Here is a 22563-nt window from a genome sequence, read left to right on the forward strand (position 1 = left end):
AACATTTACTAGTAAAAATGTTTCATTCTAATTCTCTTGCCTCCACTCTCAGCACAGTCAGATGGACAATTTAAACTAACACTGGTACATTGGCAGAATCACAAGAATTTACAGTTCAAAGTGTCCTTGACTTCTTTAGGAAAGCTGGTGTCTGCGCATGCTCTCTTCTCTTTAATGCAAGCCATAGCCTTGCTGGATTCACAGGCAGCCATGTAATTGTAGGCCCCAAAAATAAAACAAACACAAAGATAATATTAATTTCATGTAAATCAGCCCATTATGTTTCCCAACTCCATACTAATACCTCATATAAATGTTTACCTAGCCAAGCCATTAGTTTAAAGCAGCTTTTCTATTATTTATGACAAGATGCAAAATAAATGTGCAACATAGCATTTTCATGCATTTAGTGTAAAATTTAAAAGCACACACAGTTACTACAGCGCACACAACAACATGCTTTAATGTTTTAGATAGCTTTTCATGCAAAAAAGCATTTAGCCCCCTGTGTAGTGTTTGGTGCATTTGTTAATTCACACACATTATAAAAAGAGGTGTTATTTAACTGAAACTATTTATCAAAATATGCAACAAGTCAAAGTCCTTTAAGACAGAAATAGTGGACTTAGATTACAAGGATGAGCTGGGAAGAGAGAAACACATTCTATTAATCTTCAAAGGTAAAAAGGCCACGTTTTTCTAGACTGTACAAAAAACAAGTTAATTCAGCAAAAGCATTTTCAGACTGAATAGGCCTCACTTTCATGTTTTTCATGTGCCATGTTTTTAACCTGCACCAAAATGTGCGTGGCAATTTAAATGCAGCCTGTCTGAAGCACAAAAAATAAAACAATGCCTGACTGCAGATGGAATCTGCTCCATCACACCCACCCAGCTCCAATACACTAAAGCCTGTCTGGTAGGTGGTTACACCTCCCGGTGACAGGAAACCTTTTGTCCAGGCCTCCCCTGCCAGAGTTTCGTCCAGCAGCAGGAGGCCAGACTCGTTTATGTGGCTGCAGCATCCATTTTGTGATGCCAGGGCTCTTTTAAACTGGTACCTGGTGTACCTGTGTGTACATGTCTCACCCTGCTAGAAGAGTGGGGTCAAACCCCCTGCCACCAGGACTGGTGGGGGGTATGATTCCAAAGTGATTGACACCAAACACGACATATTTACTTGCAGCCATTCCAAAGTTAGCATTTACAGTGAGGTTATAATGCACTTAAGAGTATATGGTCTGGCTGCATCACAGACAACCCCTGAGAATAGATTCCGAAGGCTTCAGAGAGGCCGTTGTCATGCATGGACACCCTCTCACACAAAACCCAGCACCATGCCTTCAGGATTGATAAGGCCTGCCATAGGGGCGACTGATAGGTTTATATGTGTAGTGATTTAAGGTAGATATAGGTATCCTATATCTGAGTAAGGGGTGCATGCACCACCTTACCCAGGCTGCAGTGGCAGTCCTGTGGTGTCATTTTTGAAGGCTTCCCAGGGGTGGCACAATACATACTGCAGCCCCTGGTATGCCTCTGAGGTACCTATGTCATTGTTACCTAAGGTATCATATACGAGGGACGTATAAGAAAGGAAGCAGCTAGGCTGGGGTCCTGGATAGCAGGGTCCCAGCCAGACTAAAGTAAAAAACAGTGAAACATCAGCAAAAAGTGGGGGTAACCATAAGAAGCAGAGCCGACTCTCCGACACCCAGTCAGGCTGCAGTGAAGTGCAGTGGGTGCGCTGGGAGAGGTCTGCTGGCTGTGCTCGTTTCTGCTCTGAAGCTGGCTCTTTCAGGCTCTCAGTCACCCGTCTGACACTTTTATGGAGCGCATTTCGTTTTATTTCTGTCCTATTTCTGTGCAAATTACTTTGTGCCGGAGCTGCGTATTTAATGGCTGGATGCCACCCAGTTCTGGAGGCAGCAGTGCTTGTGCTGCGCCTGGCAGGGCACACGGGCACCCATCCCCACTTCAGCAGTGTGTGGGCACTCATTGGGGGGGTGCAGGGTCGAACTGGAACTGGCAACAGGTCCTGTCACTCCAATAAAAGTGGCCCACACAAATGTAAATAAGATAGCTAAAAATATGGCCCACAATTGCAAATTGGGACAGTTTTCATCTTGTAAAGACACACTGTGGTGGTGTCTGCAGGGGGTGGGGGACAGATACATTTGACTCAAGTCAAAAGGAAGCTCTACTTGGAGTCATTCTGAAGTCATTCGATGACATCAGCTGGGCTATTCCTGTAACTATCTAGTGACGTCATCACAGAATGTTTTACTTAAGTGACTCTAGAGTCACCACAAAGACTACTCTAGGACCGTGTTGAGATTGCTTCAGAGTGACAAACATTTACTGTTGCAACAATTATGTGGAAATTCTGGGGTCTGACCGTTGTACTCGTAAAACGGCGTTCAGACCCCAGAGATCCCCAACAACTGCCAGGGATACGCGATCCCTGGCAGTGGCGTGGCGTTCTGAGGCCACAATAAGCTTGGCGGTGCCCCTGCAGCACCACCAAGCATCTTGAGTTTCCTCACTGCCCTCGGTAACCCTGCCATGAAAAGGGTGGCAGAGAGGAAACTTAGGTGGGCCCAACAGGGCCCCCTGGTGCCTCGGTGCACGTAGGTGCATGCAGGTGGGCAGATGTTATGACCCCCTGTCTTTCGGCACCGCCAGCTCCAGCACAGCATGCACTTTACAGTCCATGCCGTGCTGAAATGCGCCCTGGCTGTCCCATGGAACTGCCTTTTTTTAAGGCTCTCCTATGAGCCTTTGAAAGGTAGTGCTGTGGGCCAGTCACCGCAGGACCGCCTGCCCGGATTACAACTTGTAATCCGGCGGGTGGTCTGCAGTGAAGTTTGGCACTGTAAGAGTGAGCCGAAGGCGGGCCACCCTGCTCCCACACAGCCAAACTCATAATCAGGCTCTAATTCTACAGAAGGAGTAACACAATTTATCAGTAATTCCACATTACATGAGTAAAGCGTGATTACTAGGGGGCATATTACCAAGGGTGGCGATAGGCAGTTTTCGGCCGCTAAGCGGCGATAATTCTATCGCTCTATTAGCAAGCTGTCGCTAACTGATGTTATCGACAGCTTTTAGGCGATAGAGAGCGGTTTGGGGCCCGCTTTGCATGTCAGCGATATTTATCGCTAATGACATGCAAAGTGGGCGTACCCAACCAGTTACCCACTGTAAGCAGTCGCTAATGTCGCTATCGCCTATTAGCAAGGCAGGCGTAGCGATGGAAATATTCCCGCTATCGCCAAAATCCAACGCCTGCTCAGACCAGTTCTTAGCCATGTTATCCAATGGGAGGTGGATAACATGGGTAAGAGCATTTCGTCGCTAATGCGTGAATATCGCTGTATTCTCAGAGATATTCACGCATTTCACCGGATTTATATCGCTTTTGAGATAAACCTTGCTAATAGCAAGTTGTCTCAGCGATAAAAAACGGTGATGCGCGGCGATAAAAATATTGCCGCTAACCCTACTTAGCGATAAATATCGCTATTTGTTGGTAATATGCCCCTAAATTCCTCCAATTAGGCGAGCAGATAAAAAAATTCCCAAATCCAAAGGCTTCAGGGTGGATTCCATTTTTCCAGGATAACAACTTGACAACTTCAGGGTGGGGTTTTCTAACTTCAGGATGATTCTGTGAAGACTTCAGGGCTGGACTCGACTACTCCAGGGTGACAACTTGACATCTTCAGGATGGGGCTTTAGAACTTCAAGATGTGCCTGGATTTCCTCAGTGTGATGTCATGATGACTTCGGTATGCGGCTGATATGAATCTAGGACTGTGCTTCTTAACCTTTTGTCTTCTGTGGAACCCCAGTGAATCACTAATGGAAACCGGGGACCACACCTAAACAATTTGTATGATTTGTACCTCAAAACAATAGGCAAAAACACAGAAGCAAGGGTAAGGCAAACAAATCCACACATTTTAGTTAATTCACAAACAAAAACATGCACAAATCAGTATTTTAATCAAAAAGTTGGAGGGGTAAGGGGTGTGTAAGGGGTTTTAACCCGTTGAGTGCTGGCCACGTTCAACGGACGTCGCGTGCACTACCTCGGTAGTGCTGCGCACGTCCATTGAACGTCGCGTCCCCGCCCGCGCAAAAGAATGTTCCGCACCAGCGCGGAACGTTCAGCGGAGGGGTTACGGGTAGAGCGTCTGTCCCTCTGTTTTGTTGTGGGCAGTACCATCCACTCCAAGCTGCGATGCCAGTACTGTCCGCTGCACGTGTCCAGTTGGGCGATGGCATCTTGGGGCAGTGTCTGCCTCTATCGTTTGCAAGTAGCAAGGTGAGAGGATGGAGGAGGTCTGGGTGAGGTGTGTGTCTGTTCTTTCATGATCCTGCCTGGCAGGACTCAAATGATACTACCGTTATGTTATGATTTCTTCTGCGTATTTGTGTAGTGCATGGTGGCTTCTGAACTCTGAGGTTTGCTGCATTGCTCTGGGCTGACAAGAAAAGTCTGATGCCACCTGGCTCTGGGAGCGTTTGCGGACTCAGGCCTGGGAGGGAAGGGGTGGTTTGGGATGGCTTTCAAGCTTTATATTAATGGCTTGTGTATCATGCATCAGGTGCAACTAAACCTGAACTTTGGTGGGGAGTGGTGTTAACAGGGCTGTGGATGGCTACATAGCACGGTTGTACAACGGTACAATGCATGTAAATACATTGTGTGCCTTTACCACGCATTTCTTAGCATGCATGTTTTTAACGGAAATATGCATTTACATCGCATGCCAATACCACACGTTGGGGCATATCATCAAGGACCGGCGATAATTATCGCTAAGTGCACTTAGTGCTAGGATAATTATCGCCAGGTAACGTAGAATTTTAACGCTGAGATAGCGTGCTATTAGCAATGCTTATCTCAAAAGCGATAAAATTCCAAGCGCTAACTGTCAAATGTGAGATCATCGCTGGAAATCCAGCAATAATCTCAGAAAATTTGGCGATAGCTTGATGATAGGGCGAGGCATACTTAGCCATGATATCCACCTTCCATAGGATATAATGGCTGAGTCAGTCTCGAAGCAGGCGTAAGGAAAGTAGCGTTAACAGAGGTTATCGCTACTTTGCTTGTCGCTCTGCAGGTTAGCGTGCCCATTGATAATTGGAGAAATGCCGCTTAGCGACATTTCTCCAGTTATGTCAGGGCAGGAACGCCCACTTTCCATCTCATTAGAGATGCAAAGCTGGGCGTTCAGAAACCAGGCGGTAATGCAAGGTTTCACGCAATAGCGTGACCTTGCTGATTAGGCGATGAAATTATCGCCGCTTTTCATCCGAAAATGGCCGCAAAAGCAGCGGTAATTTTTTATCGCCTCTTTGATGATATGCCTGTTGTTTTTAGATTTGAAAACAATATATTTGTGGGGGAAGACCCCCCCACCCAAATTACCTTAAACGCATGGTATTGGCATGCGTTGTAAATGCATATTCACGTGCCTGGTAAAAGAGGTAAAAATCTCGTTGTAAAGGCTGTTTCCCAGCAAGCGCTTCAAACAACGGGGAGAGCTGCCCTCAGAGCCAAAACTAGAATATAGAGTAATAAATTGTACATTTTAAATAGGCCTGGGAGAAATTGTAATTACGCCAGAGTCATTAGAGTAATGTCAGTGATTACGTATTACTCTTGTGATGTGAAAGTACAGAACAACAAACGAAGAGAGAGCAGGCGGCTGCCGGCTACTGCTGTCCGAGCCCTCGGCATTTAGTGCTATTTTCTGAGAGCAACGCGCATCCTCTGGCCCATACTGGGTGAGTTAACCCCTTCCAGCTGAGCTCGTCATGTAACGCGGTATTTTTAAAATTACCGCGCACAGCGGGAAAAGCCGCCGCAGCGATGCGGTTAAATGCTGGATTACACTTCTCACAAAAGTTTGCGTAATTAAGAGAAGTTTTGTGATAATTACTAGTCATTACACTTGAGAGTATTACGCCAGGTACGCCCACCTCTAATTTTAAACATATTGCTCCAGTGAGAGGCCATTACAACGAACATGTTTTAAAGCATTTTGACAATCTGTATGGGCTATTGACTGAGATATTAAAAAAGTGAAATGAGTGATTTCATTTAATTTTTCATTTGGAAATCTTTATTCGGCTATATTCCAAGCCATAAAAGAATACATTATAAAAACAAAATATTTCTAATTTAGAAAGCTAGACAGTAAAAACAATGGGGCATATTACCAAGCAATAGCGATAATTATCGCTATTGCTTGGTTAGAGATAAAATTTTACCGCTAAGCTGCGGCGATTTTTATCGCAGATAAACCTTGGTATTACCAAGGTTTATCGCAAATGCGATAAAAAACGGCCGCAATGCATGAATATCGCTGAAAAGTCAGCGATATTCATGCATTACCGAGCTAATGCTCTTAGCAATGTTATCCACCTCCCATTGGATAACATGGCTAAGAACTGCTCAGGGCAGGTGTTAGCTTTTGGAGATATTCGCGCTTAGCGCGAATATCTCCAAAAGTTGGTAATAGGAGATAGCGATGTTAGCGACTGTTTCCAGTCGCTAACATCTTGGCACGCCCACTTTGCATGTCATTAGTGATAAATATCACTCACATGCAAAGTGGGGCCCAAGATGGTCGCTATCTCCTACTAGCTGTCGCTAACTGGTGTTAGCGACAGCTAGGTAATAGGGAGATAATTTTATCTCCGCTTTCTTGGCTTTTAAAGCCAAAAAAGCGGAGATAAACCCCCTTGATAATATGCCCCAATATTTCTTGAAGAGAAAAAAGAGACAAATCATATCACCGCCCTAGACACAACAATAATTATACTGAGTGATTTCATAACTTCAAGTCAAGTCAAAATTACTTTATTCGACAAATACACAGCCATAAAGGACACATAAAACCTACACATCAAAAGGAAAAAGAGGTGATAAAAGGTAAACAAAAATCAAATCCAATTTTATGGATAGCAACCCCCTCACCCTGAGAGACACCCATGCCAATATGCGAATACAAATATATAATCTAGCCTTCAGAACATACTCTAAGAGGGGATACACATCCTTTAACCCCTGCATAGATCTCCTCCATCTTACAGCAGCTTTTAAAAAGGCGCAGAGCCCTTGACACTCCGTAAGAATGTTTAAAAAAGTGCGTCCTTGCACTTCCTAAACCCAAGCATCTTAAGAGCGGTTTTAAAAAGGCTTTAAAAAATAACCTTAGAAAGGTACAGAAGAACGTGAAGTGCAGCAAGGGCTGCTCTGAATGATCGTCACAGGGACATGCTGTTCCTGAGAGCGCCCCCTGTGGGCCCTAAACAGGTACTCAAGAGCCGCCACAGCGCCCGCCCCAAAGCGGAGAAGGAGGGATCTTCCCCACCAGGGAGAGGGCGATACAAGGCATCATTTTCAAATATCTGAAAGTCAGAATACAATTTAACAGTCTTTCTATTCACTTCACTCACAACCCTCTGGGCATGGCAATGACCTCAGAGAGTCTGTTTGGTCTTTTCCCTCTCCGATTTCCTAATTTTGTCTGGTTAATCAAACAGAATTGATAAATTCAATATATTGACCATTTTACGTATATAGTCTAACCGTGGGATAGAAAGTCCTGTATCTAAATCCAGGTATTCCATAATAATGTCCCTGGTCACCTTTGCCTCTCGATTGAAGCAGATGCTAATCCATAGTGAGAGTGCAACCCGCTTGGCTACGTCACTGACGAATAGGACTCTAAAGGGCCGATTACGATGGCGGACGGACAAAGTCCACCTGTCATCGTTGGCGCAAAAGGGACTGCCCGTCATAGGTGTGGCGGTCCCGCAATACGAAATAGGATGCGCCCGCCACACTGGCGGGCGCATCCTGTATTTTTACATTGTGGCAGAGGGCAGCACCCGCCACAATGTAAAAATACATGCAAATGTAGGGGGTACCATAGGTACCACCCAAGTGCAGCACCCCAACCCCCCACTCCCCTGGGAGCCCGCAACGGGCCCCAAAGGCATTTTACGCCTGTCTTTTTGCGGCGGGAACTCTGCCGCAAAAGACAGGCATCATAATGCCCACGGCGGTGTCTGCACGGCATCGCCACCATAGCCCCATTGTACCTCGTCCCGCAAGGTGGGCGGAAAAGGCCCGCCTTGCGGGACCACGGCGGACGGTCTTTCCGGCCCCCGAGGCACCTCCCCCTTCCCACCGCCATCCTAATTTGGCGGTGGGGATTTTCGGGGTGATGGAGCGAAATTTGCGACTGCCGGGCCGGTGGTCGTGGATTTCCCGCCATCGTAATCGGCCCCTTAGTTTGGTGTGCGGGATACAATTCAAACTTGAGGGTGGTAAGTCCATTATCCACCTGTAAATACAGTTTTCTTCAGACTGTAAGGCGTCAGTATTGGCAAAACACCAAATCGCAGCCCCATAGAGTGCAGCGGAGACACACAGACCCCCTCCCCACCCCCGTCGGATATTGCGGCGTAAATTTTGTGGCACAAAAACAGGAATTTAGCGGTGCAAAAATCGAAATTTTGCAGCATTATAGCTGCAATTGTTTTTAGCTTCTATTTAAAAATAAAACAAAAATTGACCCCACGGACTCAGCTGTATGCCCACAGATGGCCGGCCTGCATTATTTCCTATATCTAGTTAAATAATGCCCCCAGCAGGCCCGACTTCTGTCTTTTTTTTAAAATAGTGCCCCAGCGGGTGCCGCCACATACCCATGGGCAGCGGGCCTGAATTCTTTCTTTTTTGAAAAAAGGAATAGTGCACAAGCAGGTCCTGCTGCATGCCCATGGGCAGTTGGCCCAAATTGTTTCATTTTAAAAAAAAATATTGCCCCCAGCACGTCCCACCGCATGACCATGGGCGGTGGGCCGGACTTCTTTCTTTGTTTTTAAATAGTTCTCCTGCAATCACACCATCCATTTTAAGCCTGTGAATGGTGGGAGTGCTGAGGGAGGGGAAAGAGGAGCAGAAGAAGTGCATATCTTGCCAGGCTGGGACAAAACCTTCTTGCTCAGCAGCAGTGTGGTCCGGGCACCTCCAGGCAGGGGCATGTGATACACCACGTGAGTAAACAAACACATCGCCTGCTCGCTGCCCCCCTCCTTTTTTTTGGCTCAGTGGTCAATGCTGGGCCAATAAAAGGAACTTCAAGGGCACTTTTGTAAAAAGTTCTGCCTTTCTACAAGACTAAAAATTTCGCTTTTTTTTTTGCAAATCGTGAAATTGTGGAGAGTCCGCACACAGATAACTTATATGCATCAAAAACGGAAGATAAGGCCTGGCAAAAGGTGTATTTTGCCAGGTCGAAATGGCAGTTTAAAACAGCACACACAGGCTGCAATGGAAGTCCTGGGACATATTTAAGAGGGCTACTTTAGTGCATGGCACAATATGTGTTGCAGGCCCACAAGTAGCATTTAATTTACAGGCCCGGTTTATATGTGATTCCACTTTAGAAGAGATTTACAAGTAAATTAGATGCGATAATTGGGTTGTGCCAATTTTACCAAGTTTAAAGCACAAGCACTTTAGCACTGGTTAGCAGCGGGCTGGGTGTAGTTCACGGAGTTTTGCTACCCAGAACTCCACAAAGTGACAAAAAACTTTGCAGAGTTCCGCAAGTGGCGGAGTGCAGTGCGAACTTCCGTTCGTGCTGGTCTCCCTGCCACTCGGGTAGAAATTCTACCCGAGCATCAGCGCACGCTCGCCAACTTACCGCTCGCGAGTGCGAGCGGGGAAAAACTCTGCGGCACTATGCGGAGCAGAGTTTTCTGCACTCCGAGAGCTCTGCAGAGAGCGGAGTGCAGAAAACTCAGTGAACGGAGCGGAGTTTACCACCCAGCCCTAGCAGTGGTAAAGTTTACAGAGTACTAAAAGCCAACAAAAACTGGTTCAGAAGAAATGAGGGTGAAAACAAAAAGTTTGGGGACGACCTTTTAGAAAGGGTCAAGTCCAAGAATGGTCTATATTAATCTACATAAAACTTATTTGCAGGGCGCTACGCTCTCCACTTCCAAGAAATGCGTGTCCTTTATGTCAGGTTTACCACAAGGAGATAATGCTCCAGTCTCTTCCCAGCTTGAATGAATTTCAAACTGGTGCGTGCAATGAGATCAAAATGTATCCCACACAACTCAGTTCAACTCAAAGTTGACCCCAGCCAAACGCAAGAGGCCATCCCAACCCAAAATTCTGTCCAGCCTAGAGCAAACCCCAGTGTGTTCTCATACGTAGCACAGCCCATTGGAGAGCAATAGCCAAAGCCCAGCTCAGACCACAGACTGGCACCGGCCCAACATAGGCAACCCCAATCCAGAGCCAAGCCCTTCTAAGTCCAGCGACTCCAAATCCATGTATCGGTATGCCTGGAGCGCAACCCGTATCAGCATCTAACCATCACTCAATCCATATCCTAGTCCAAAGCACAGTGTGACAAGCCCACCCATCTCCCACCACAATGCCCAGTTAAGCACATGCAATCACAGTCTTCAGTGTTGGGGACTTCCTTTACCCTATTCTGATGCACAAACCTTCACCCGGCACTGGTAGCTTACTAAGCTACTCATCTTTCGTCCCAGGAGAAGAAAGTCACTGCAACTCAGCAATACAAAGTCACAGGCAGCTTGAAGCAAGTTACATGTGGCCTCATGCTTCTTCTCCGATAGAGCACGAACAAACATGTGCAGAAGAGTGACAGCAGGGAAAGGTAAAGAGTAACCCTGGGCAAAGCACTACGCTATGCTTGCGTAGTTTACGAAGTTTGCGCTACTTCGCACTATGCGAATTGCACGTAGCACAGTGCAAACATGCGTAGCGTAGCGTAGCGCAGCGGTCATGTTTTGCTTGCTCGCGGTCCTCGATGTCAAGTTGGCGACTGCGAGCAAGCAAAATGACATCCTGGCGAGACTTTTTCCTCGTTTGCGATCAGCAACATCAAGTTGCCGATTGTGAGCGTGAAAATAAACCTCTCAGAGAGATTCTCAAAGTGGGGAGGTCAGGTTTCCCATTGCGAGTGGTCGCATATGCTCGTAACCGCTTGCAATGAGAAACTACCAGTTCGCGTTGAGAAAGCTGCTGCTCGAGTAGAAATCTACTGCTTATCTGTGCAAGATGCAGTTTGCACTGCTTGCACAGTGCGGACAAGCATCTGGCACTGTGCAATCAGTGTGAACAGCATTTTGCACAGTGCACTACGCAGTTCGCGTAGCTCGCGTAGTGCGAAGTGCACTTCGCAAAGCTACACGTAGCGCTACTTCGTGAACTATGCCCAGCCTTAGAGAAGAGCCACGGCATAGCCTCTGATCTTCCCTGGTAGGGGATGAAGCAAGTTAACATTTGGGGTGAGGGTAAGTTAAGCTCGTCTAGACTTGAGCAACATTTGCTTCTTGATCTGCTACTGGCACGGACACGTGGCCTATATCTAGCACTAATGGTAACGATCTGCAGCCCAGGTGCTCCCAAAAAGTGACCCCAATGAGTTGTGAGGAGAAGATAGTGATTCAGATACTGGAGCGTCGTGGAACGCGATATGCTTCTGTTGTATGCATTTAAGCAACAGGAAGGTCACGGTGCTGCACATAATGTCCATTGTGTCCGACATCCTTGGGATCATGGATTCTGATTGGCTGTGGTGTTTTATATATTGGGATAGTGTGAAAAGTGCCCTGGCTGTGGTGTTCAGTAAACTTTGCAGCGTGAGTATTGGCACTGCTCTGCTGTCTTCCATCACATACTGGAGCATTATGTGAAGTGTGTGGCAATGCTGCCTGCATTACAGTGTGGAAGCAGGCATTTCATTGGTGTTTTGCGCACTAGCAACTGTCCAAACTAGAGCGGGAAGTGTAGGTATTACAGCAGCGTGTGAACAGCTGTGGTGATTCGCATCATTTGGGGGTACAGCCACTGGCATGGATGAGGGAAATCAAAAATCCCATCTCAGGGGTTTGCACTAACACCTGATCCTTTAAAGCAGCATGAAAAAGTTGGCACAGAATCTGTAATCAAGAGAAACATATGTATTAAATTACAACAAGTGAGGCCATGTCACACAGAAGCCGCAGCACTCTGTATGAGATGGTCTGAGGACTGAAGGCCACAGTATCTCTTATATACCCTCACAGGGGCCAAAAAAAGGGCAGTACAAGTGCACATAAGAAGAGTTACACACATAGATGGTCATACAGAAAATGCACAGTCGACAAGTAGGAGGAGCTAACAGTTTTGCCAATGCTAGCAAGCACATCCTGACAGTTACAGAATATTAGCAGCTGCAAGCACAACTGAGCATGTGCAAAGTAGTAGGAAGAGGCTAAATATACCGAGCAGAGAACAGCAAGATAGGACTGAGTACATGGTGAGCACATGGCCATCTAAAATGGCTGCCAAATACAAAATGGATTCCATAAAAAGACAAGATAGTCTCTAAATACAGGATGTCTTCTGCTAATGCTTAATCTAATCGCTGCTAAATTACGACAGACGACCCTTTCAGCATTAGCTGAAGACATTCCCATGATCCAGTAAGAACATAGAAAATATTTGTACATTCATTTTCACAATTTTCAATATCTTAATTCATTGCTAGAGGAGCATTTTCCAGTCTAAACATTTCACTAAGGGTATCAGCAGGAATCCAAGAAAAACGGGCATTGGATCATAATAAACATACAGACAGTAGGAGAAAGCAATGGCCACTATTATAAACAGAATTATCATTTTTCTTGGCCTAAGCTAAAGCAAATCCTAAAATCATCTAGTAGACATTTTCAGGGCTCCTATGCATTTCAGTGACTATTCATTTTAAATTTCAGAATAGCTAACAGCTCATATCTAATAAAAACATTTTCCAATTGACTGTTACATTTTCCTTTTATGATGGCTAGAACATCAAGCATATCTGGGACCAGGAGGACCACACAGGGCCATATGAATTAGGGCCAAGAGCTGCAAAGGGCTGCTCTTCAAAAATGGGACAACTAAAGGGATACATTATTGACAAAAAAGAGGAAGTCCTTGGGGAAATTGAAGCCGCTGTACAACCAACCAGAGGGGGAGTCTTCTCCCTGTGTCCGTTTGAGCCTCACAGGCAGGCTCTTTGTTGTTTCCACGGTGGAGCTGCACAACTCGCAACTCAAGAATCACAGTCCAGTTTCAAGGAAAAAAAGTCTCTTCTTTCAGGATAGGGCAGTCACCCAACAGGCAAATGCTCTTAGCGATCCTGTCCAGTGTCTCAAACAGTGCACCACTTCTCTTCACTTCAGTCTAACAGGCACCAGAGACACAGCACTTGAACCCTAATGTCCTTCCCTAACTCCTGTATTGCTCTGCTGGCGCACTGCTCATTCGTTGGGGCTACACATTTGCATCCAGTGTACCCAGGTATCTCTTAACCAACAAACAAAGGTGCAAACTTGTATTCACTTTAGGACCAGAAATCAGAGGCCTGATTCTAGGATCTCTGAAGCAACCCTTGTTTCAGAAGGGGTCACCTCAAGCAAAACCTCCTTGCCATTCTGGTCGGTCTGTGACTCTCGATGATCCACGATTTCTCCTTTCTGATTTCTCCTTTCTGATTTGTGACCCCGTCTTTCGCTTAAAACAGTGGCAGGGGTACACACTTAATCACAGGGCTTCCGCCTTCACTGAGGTCCTAGTTGCCAGCAATTCCTGTGCTGGTTACCTTCACTTTGGCTTCAAGCTGCACTGGTGCTGACGCTGACTCCCCAGGCTGAATCTGATGTCCGGGCCCCTCTGGTAGTGGTTTGTACAGCAGCAAATATCTATTGGTGGACAGAACAAATTGTCTTTAGACAAGGCACAGAAACAGTCTATCAACAGAGTGTTAGAAAATACTTCCTAGTCTTGGGATGCCCCATATATTAGTAAGGCACCCAAGAACCACTTCCATCTATATATGTGAGAGTAAAGAAAAACACAGGCTGGACCTATTGGCAAGTATACAAAAACAATTCATTGCAGGGGATTTGCAAGCAGGTGGCCTGCAATATTCAAAGGAGTGGCCATACACCATGGGACTATAGTGATCTAAAACAAAATACTGTCATTGTCATAGAGTACAAAGACAAAAGGTAGTAGGTAAAACAGCACCTCTAGCCTCTTCAATTGGGTTTCCATGTGAGAGCATACCCTCTACCATCTAAAGGTAGACAACTACATAATGGATGTCTTCACACATAGTGGCATTGTCTAAGGGGGTAAGCACACTTTCCTCAATTATTAAGTGCAGGTGTTCCTAAATTCCTTATCTAGAACACCTCAAAAAGAGAAATCACATAATACAGATTATCAGGGACATGTAGACTAATTGTGAGTCAGGTGGACTATACAATACAAAAGCTAATAGCAATGTAGAAACAACAGACAATAACTAGAGTCCTGGTATTTCTATGATTAGGACACATCTGATCCCACCAAAAATTAAAGCAGCAGGGAAAAAGAACTAAAAACCAAATTAGAAAAGGCATTTGAATTTGTCATACTAAATACTCGTGAAAGTATCTCCTATTGAGGTGGACAACTGATCTTACTATAATCTATCACTACCCTAACAGTCAGACTAGAAAACATCAGAGTAGGCCTGAAGAAATTTTGAAAACCAGTTTGGTCATACAAAAGGGAATTACACATATTATAGAGGAACCTGATACATCACTGTAGTCTGGAAATGTAAACCTCTAAATGGTGAAAGAAAAACGAAAAAGAAAATAGGACTAGAACACAGCTAAAATCCCCAAAAACTAGGCACAATGTGACATCAATCAGGGGAGAAGCAGCAAAAGAAAAATCCATAGGAAGGACAAAAAATGACTTGGGTGACAATCAAGTTTGTGACATAATGCCAAGAGCATGGGTGATACAAAAAAGTCAAAAATAGTACACATATTATAACTCTACCGCTGGCCACTACACCATCTACGGTAATCTCAGCTAGTGATCCCATTCCTTCCTTTCTCGGGGAAAATGAAACCTGGTTTCCTTTTAAGACAGAACATCATTTAACTAATACTATATAGAAATTAGGTCACCTTGCATAAGAGTCACAGATCTATAATTGCTTCCTTAGGTCCAATCAAGGAAATATAAATGTGAGACTGCCTTTTCCTTAAGGGAAAAGAGCAGTAACGTGAGTAAAGGTGACACACTTTGCTGTATATATTATAACCACATAGGCATGCACTTGGTGAAGTGCTGTCTGTTCTGGCTCACAATATAACAATATCATATATCATAATTTAGTATCAGCAAGTTTTACCACTTAACAAGTTTTAACCACTGTTGCTCAAAGGATATACATAGTCATGTCATCCCTTCACAACACAGCAAAACTTACAAAAGCACCAACATGGATCACAAACATACATAATATAGGACATGTCATGCCAAGCCATCAGATATACTTTGCTGTATACCTAAGCACAGAAAAAACACAATAGCATGCAACACCATTTCATGCACTTTCTGCACAATAAACACTCCAATAACATAAAAAAAACCATTCGGGCCCATTTTAATTTTGTCAGACTTATACCTAAATAACACCTTCTTTTAATCCATCCTCACCCTTTTGACAGCAGATCAAGCAGTCAGTGAAGATCAGCTGTCAAATATAACTTACTGTGTCGCGTCAGACACACAGGAAAAGCAGGGAAAATTCATAGAAGAAATGCAAAAAACATAAAAATGCACAGATAATTCATTTCAAAGAAGTCATAAAAACACATCTTTGTTTCATCATACAGCCAATACTTCACATATCACGCAAAATCTCAAGTAGAACCACCCAGTTTTTGTAACTGTACAAAATATCTTAAGCAAAAACTCTTTCACAGCCTCTGCGTGTCCCTTACACCAACCCCCCAGGTTAGGCCCTTCTGTTTATAAAAAGCCGTGTCAGGAATGCACTCTTCAAATGTCGACGTGAATGGCTCCTTTGCGTGACGCTTTTCCAAGCAATCATTTCACCATTTGTTGTCACATACTCCTAAGCCCCCACCACACTGACCTAAAGGTCAAAATCTGGCTGGAGCACCAAGCTTTCTTGTAACCTCCCTGGGACCCTCACTGTGAAACTGACAAAGACAATAAGTCTCTGCAAGTCTGTGCAATAATCAACCCTATTTAAAAAAGACATTTTAAATATATTACTTCTTTTAGAGAACTACAATTTATTTATTCTCAGAGCCTGTGAATAATTTATGGAACATAACAACACACCATACCAGCTTCATAATAAATGTGTGTCACTATCCCATGCAATATTGTATCAACCTTAAATAAATGAATGGCTCAGTAGGCCCCGCTGAAGTCAAAACTTTCAACCCTGATATTAAACATAAGCCTCTGCGCTGGGCACATTAACTCACTAAGCTATGAAAAAGCAAACGTGCACATTTGTATTATACTTGAATGTATGCATTCACTGAAGCCTAAGGCACTATAAAACTAGTTTAAATGGCAAGAAAGCCTTTTAAAATGGTCTATTTAACTCAATATCGTTTTTGCAATTTGAGGTACTTAAAAATAAATAACCTATAATTGTGTTACATATTAATCATCCTCAAAATGTTCTTTAGAGATTGCAGAAATCGGACTTAGACATATCTCATGTAAATCTTTAAAAAAAATGACTTCTTACGCCTGCGCCAAGTGAAGGTCCCATACATAAATGTCCTCATTATGCAGTACTGCACAAATTAAATTATAATGCTAGGAGGTCACAGTATGAGTATTAAGCTTTATGAATATCAAAAAACTATTTTAAAAAGCACTTATTTATTTTTTTTCAAAATATTTTTTTATGTCATAATTCAAAATTACTCTCTATATTTCGTTTTTGTAATAATCCTATATTTAAAACCAAGCTGCATCCCTATTCTAAATCTGCCCCTTGCTTATGTTTTTAGAGCAACTATTCACAAGCCTAAGTACATAAGCTCGTCAACTTCGTGCTACTTTTGTTTGAAAAGGACAATGATTTTAGCAACAGAGACATAAATGCTAAAAGAGAAGGGAAACCGCAATTAAAATGTCTGTCTGTGATACAAATAATTAACCTTATTTTTGTAAACCTTGCTTTCAAAATAACACTCTGAGATGCAAAGTTGCACGTTTAACTAAGGAAGAAGTCCTGGCTAAATAAACTAGGCCTGCGAAAATAACAGCTGTGTCCTTGACGGCAGGCCCTACCCAGTGTTAAATTTCCTGGAGGCAGCCTTACTAAAAACAGACATTCCCAGCTTTGAAATGCGTGTTTAAGAATACACATTTTAAGTTCAGAAAAACTCACTCCAGCTAAACTGTTTTGCCTGTAAGCATCTTAATGCAATGTATATTAAGTAAACACGCTATGAGTGTGTTGTCTACAAAAACACACCATTTCATTTTTCTGCTGTAGGCCTTTAATATTCCTAGTGAATAAGAATTTTAAGTTTATCCCTTAAACATTTAACAATTGTACATGTGCGCTATTCCTTACCCTATAACTTTAAGGAGAAACATATAGTTATGTTTAGCACATCACATAGGTCATTCCTGAATTTCTATCGAATTTTTCCCTAATATTAATTAATCTAACATTATGTTTAACAGACTGAAAACATCAAAAATAACCACAAAAATGCATTTGAGCTCAGTACAGACATAAACAGAAAGGGGTAAAACACAAAAGACACACAATACAGCGCGCTTTAGCCATGTTTCGTAAATAGCGACAATGAAATGTACAAGCAAAAGTTACATGAATGGAAAAAACCCACAAACCAGCTAGACATTTAAACACACCTTTTAAACCATGGGTCAACACTAAAGCCAGAAACAAAAGACAGCCCGCAGACTGCATCCAAACCACCTATGTAAATTCCAGTTGTAAGTCATATTTACAAGGAGAAACCCTATTCTCAACAGTATTCTAAAAACTGAAGTAGAAATACTCTCAATTCACTAATTCAGGCTGGCAGAACACCAAAAACCGCTCTGCATATCTTCATACATAAAATTGCACAGAACAAAGGATCCTCATGTGTATTATGGGCATATTTAAATTCCCTGGGGAAAAATTTCACCAAGGAAGAAATATGTTTTCATACCTAAAACCTATTTTAAGTTTTCCCTCTAGGGGAAGCCGGCTAATTCAATTCATATCTCACTATGGTACCTCTCATAAAACTACACATTTTACATGTGAGTTTGGAACAGGCATGCAAACAAACATAATGCAAAATATGCATTATCATAATCTAAAATGGCAACTAATCATTGCGCCGCTCATAACCATAAATGGAGAAACATCTCCACATTACCTGCCTACATGTGTTGCAACGCATATATCACATAATCCATATCATAAATATGATCGATCATCCATACATATCCATATCCATATCCATATCCATAAGCCACAGCAAGCGTATCCTAAAACTGCCTTGCGAGTCACTGGCTACCATAAGCTCACAGTAATTACCATACAATGGTTCTTACCAAGCACGAGCGTCCAGGTTCTATCTGCCAAGTTTTGAATGACCTAACAGTCTTTTCTTTTAAAATATTCACGCCAGAAATGTTCTCAGTCAGGGGTGCCATCATGTGGAGGATCAAAAATCAGTGAGATCAGAAGTAGACTGGGCTACAGAGACTAAGAACCCCCAGAATTGGTACCTCCTTTAGTAGAATCCTGCCTTGTCTTCCTCAGTAAATGTCTGTCTCCTGACCAAAAATCGCTCCTGCAGATAGTCACCGCTCTGATGAGCCCCACGTTGGGCGCCAAATGAGGGAAATCAAAAATCCCATCTCAGGGGTTTGCACTAACACCTGATCCTTTAAAGCAGCATGAAAAAGTTGGCACAGAATCTGTAATCAAGAGAAACATATTTATTAAATTACAACAAGTGAGGCCATGTCACACAGAAGCCGCAGCACTCTGTATGAGATGGTCTGAGGACTGAAGGCCACAGTATCTCTTATATACCCTCACAGGGGCCAAAAAAAGGGCAGTACAAGTGCACATAAGAAGAGTTACACACATAGATGGTCATACAGAAAATGCACAGTCGACAAGTAGGAGGAGCTAACAGTTTTGCCAATGCTAGCAAGCACATCCTGACAGTTACAGAATATTAGCAGCTGCAAGCACAACTGAGCATGTGCAAAGTAGTAGGAAGAGGCTAAATATACCGAGCAGAGAACAGCAAGATAGGACTGAGTACATGGTGAGCACATGGCCATCTAAAATGGCTGCCAAATACAAAATGGATTCCATAAAAAGACAAGATAGTCTCTAAATACAGGATGTCTTCTGCTAATGCTTAATCTAATCGCTGCTAAATTACGACATGGAAGCCGAGCTTTATCTACTCACTCAAGGTGGGAATTGACATGGTAGCGCTGGTTAAAAGGCAAGGAGGCAATGAGGCAATGAGGTAATGAGGCAAGGTGCCAACACTCCTGAGAGAGGTTCTTAATATAACAAGAGCACGAGGCATCACAGCAGAAGCCACAAATGGATGGATGAATCCACAGTACGAAGCGTTAATCTGAGAGCTCTGTAATGTAAAGTGTTAGAAATGGGATCTCTGGTTGGCGAAGGCTTGCGCCAAAACCAGGCAGAGACCACCACTCTACGTCAGGGCAAGGCAGTTACACGCCAAGATAACCCCTGCTCACCCTCTTGGTAACGTGACACGAGCAGTAAGGCTAATCCTGGAGGCAATGTAGGTTAAGAATTTGCGCGCGCACCCAGCAACAACACCCGAGGCCCACCACAAAGGAAACTCCACACAAGGTTATATATAAAAATAGCCTTTGTATTATACCAAACACATTAGATAATAAATACACACTTTCCAATGTGCCTTAGCCAAGGGCAGAATTTACAGGGGATTATGGATATGGGACAGGGCCACATGGACCACTGTCAGGAATAAACACTTTTAGAACTAGCACTTGGTAGAATTAGCACTTTGTAGGAATAACGCTTAGCACATAGAACATGTAATAACTGCAGCACCAAATAGCAATTGTAGAACACAACCAGTAACCACTGGTAAAAAGTAGGTACCACCTACGCAATCCTAAACACCTTAGGCGAATATCACGCAGGGAACCATGAACTCACTTGCATCACCTATACTAGGAAAACAACCTCCTAAGCATAACCATACATTCAGAGGTAAAGGCACAAAGACATTACACATGATGCGGAAATCACATTAGGCAGGTATCACATTTGCGCAAAAATCACATGAGCGCCAAAAAGTACCTAGAACTGACCTCCAGGCCAACCTGGCCTCTCAGGGGCTTACAGGCCCAATGTCCAGAATGTCTGGGCTGGCTGCACAGGCAGCCAATGAAGAAATGTGTAAAAGAAACATGCCTAAATGTAGCAGCTGCCCGCTAAGTGCTGGGCAGCTGGGGAACTGAGCCTGGCACCAGCGTGCCTCCTGACTCTCCTCTGGGGCTCTGAGGAAACAATAGGGCCAAAACCATGTGTGAGCCTCGCAGGCTCGAAGAGAAAACAACTGGACCCGTAGGAGCTTCAGGGGCTCTAGAAACAAAATGCCCCCTTTCACGGTGGAGCTTCGTGGGCTATAAATAACTGTGCTCCTCGTTGGAGTCCCGCTCGGGGGACTCGAATTCACAACATGCCCGGGAGTCTCTTGGGCTCTAAAACAAATATGCCCCCGTTGTTGGAGTCCCTCGTGGACTCCGAGGAAATGCCCCCGCTTCGTTGGAGTCCCTCGTGGACTCTGTGGATGAACTGTGTGCCCAGGATCGTTGGAGTCCCCCTCCGGGGACTCGGAATCAAATATGCCCCCAAAGCTTCTGGGTTTAAAGGGGGAGCGGCTTGCTGCATTCCGGGGCCGCTCGAGGAATATGCCCGGGCCCCCGCGGGGTCTTTAAAGAACAATGGTGCCCCCCCTCCTCGAGATGCCCGCACTCACCGGGCCTCTGCTGGGACTCATCTCCGCCCCGGTGCTGCTCCTGGGCGGGGCAGCTCGGGGGGGAAGCCCTCCTTTTCACCCGGTCCCACTCCTGGGGCCGGGCTTCTACAATGGCGGCGGGCGGGGCTCTCTTCCTCGGGAGAGCCTCGCTGGAGAGGCATAGGTGACTGGTCCAGTTTCTGCTCCGGGGCCCGCCTTGCTTCCTGGGGAAGCCTTCGAGCTGGGAACCAATCCCAGCGTGGCCCCACTATGACGCGTTAGGAGGCCTGGCAGGCGGGAGCCAATCACGGTGCGGTGCACCGAGGACGGTGTCGGGACACTGATTCTTGGTTCCTTTTTCGAACCCGGCTGGCGGCGGTGAACTCAGGGGTCAAAACGAGGAGTAGGCTCCCTCCAAGTCAAGATACAGGATGGGGTGGGCACCCATGACTAAAGTTAGAATATAAAGCAGGGTGGGCTCCAGCACAAGTGAAAAGAAAGTGCTCCCAAGTGCTAGTGGAACAAATACAGCACTCCCAAACGCTGCAAGGGACAAAGTTGAAAGTCCAGGCAAAAAGGTCTTTAGAAAGGCAGGGGGTAAGGCTGGGCCCAGGGGCCAGCTCACAGGGCCCTCCAGGCAGGGAGGCAGTCCCCAGTGGCGGTCCTCCTGGAGCCCAGCAGCAGCAGCAGGCCCCCTCAAGGTAGGATCAGCAAGAACCTTTTGTAAGGGGACACAGCCCCTTTATACACAGAAACCCTTTGTCTGGCTTGAGGGTGAGGGGAAAAACCAGTCGCAGCTGGTTTTGGAGCACTCTGTTGTGCTCAGCCACTCTCCCTATTCACTAGTCAAGCTAGGGTCATCAGTCGCACCACAGGGGGCGGAGCCAGCATTGTGTGGGGAAAGTCCAGCCTATTCAGGCCCCAGATGCACTCCTCCCTCACATCAGTCAAGCAGATTTCTCCACTCACCACCGGGGCAGAGCCATCATGACTCCTGGAGCCAGGCTCACCAGCCAGCTCCAGCCAATCACAAGCCAGACAGCCAATTCACATAAATTACACAGACAGGCCAATTTCTAGAAGTGGCACTTCCACACTAGACACATTTATGCCACACACATCATCGCGCAGCATTTAATCACACGAGTCTGCACATACCAAACTCGAGCCTGCACTCCCCACGCATCAGGAACTAACATGGACACATACATTCCCCATGCATTCCTATGGGAGGGCAGGCCAACCTCACTACACGCACGCACTTTACCCTGGGACACAGTGGTAAAGTGCGCAGAAGCCAAAAATCACTAACACCAGGTTACAATTAAAAGCAAAAAAAATGTAGGGGTGAACCTGTCAGAAGGGCCAAGTCCAACATAAAGGTAGCGCATAGCGTACCGTAGCAGCATCGACTTCAGCATCCTGTGTACTTGAGCATCTGTGGCTGGCCTGGCGCAGTGGGTACTGTGCTGTTCGCAGCAGAGAGGAGTATTTGATCGACATTCCAACAAAATGTATTACAGCAATAAAATGTTTCCAAAACCGCCACATCAATAATGGGAGTGCCCTCGTATATAATGACAACATCCAGGCATTAAGCAG

The sequence above is a fragment of the Lissotriton helveticus genome, chromosome 5_1 (assembly GCF_964261635.1).
Source record: "Lissotriton helveticus chromosome 5_1, aLisHel1.1, whole genome shotgun sequence".
NCBI lineage: Eukaryota > Metazoa > Chordata > Amphibia > Caudata > Salamandridae > Lissotriton > Lissotriton helveticus.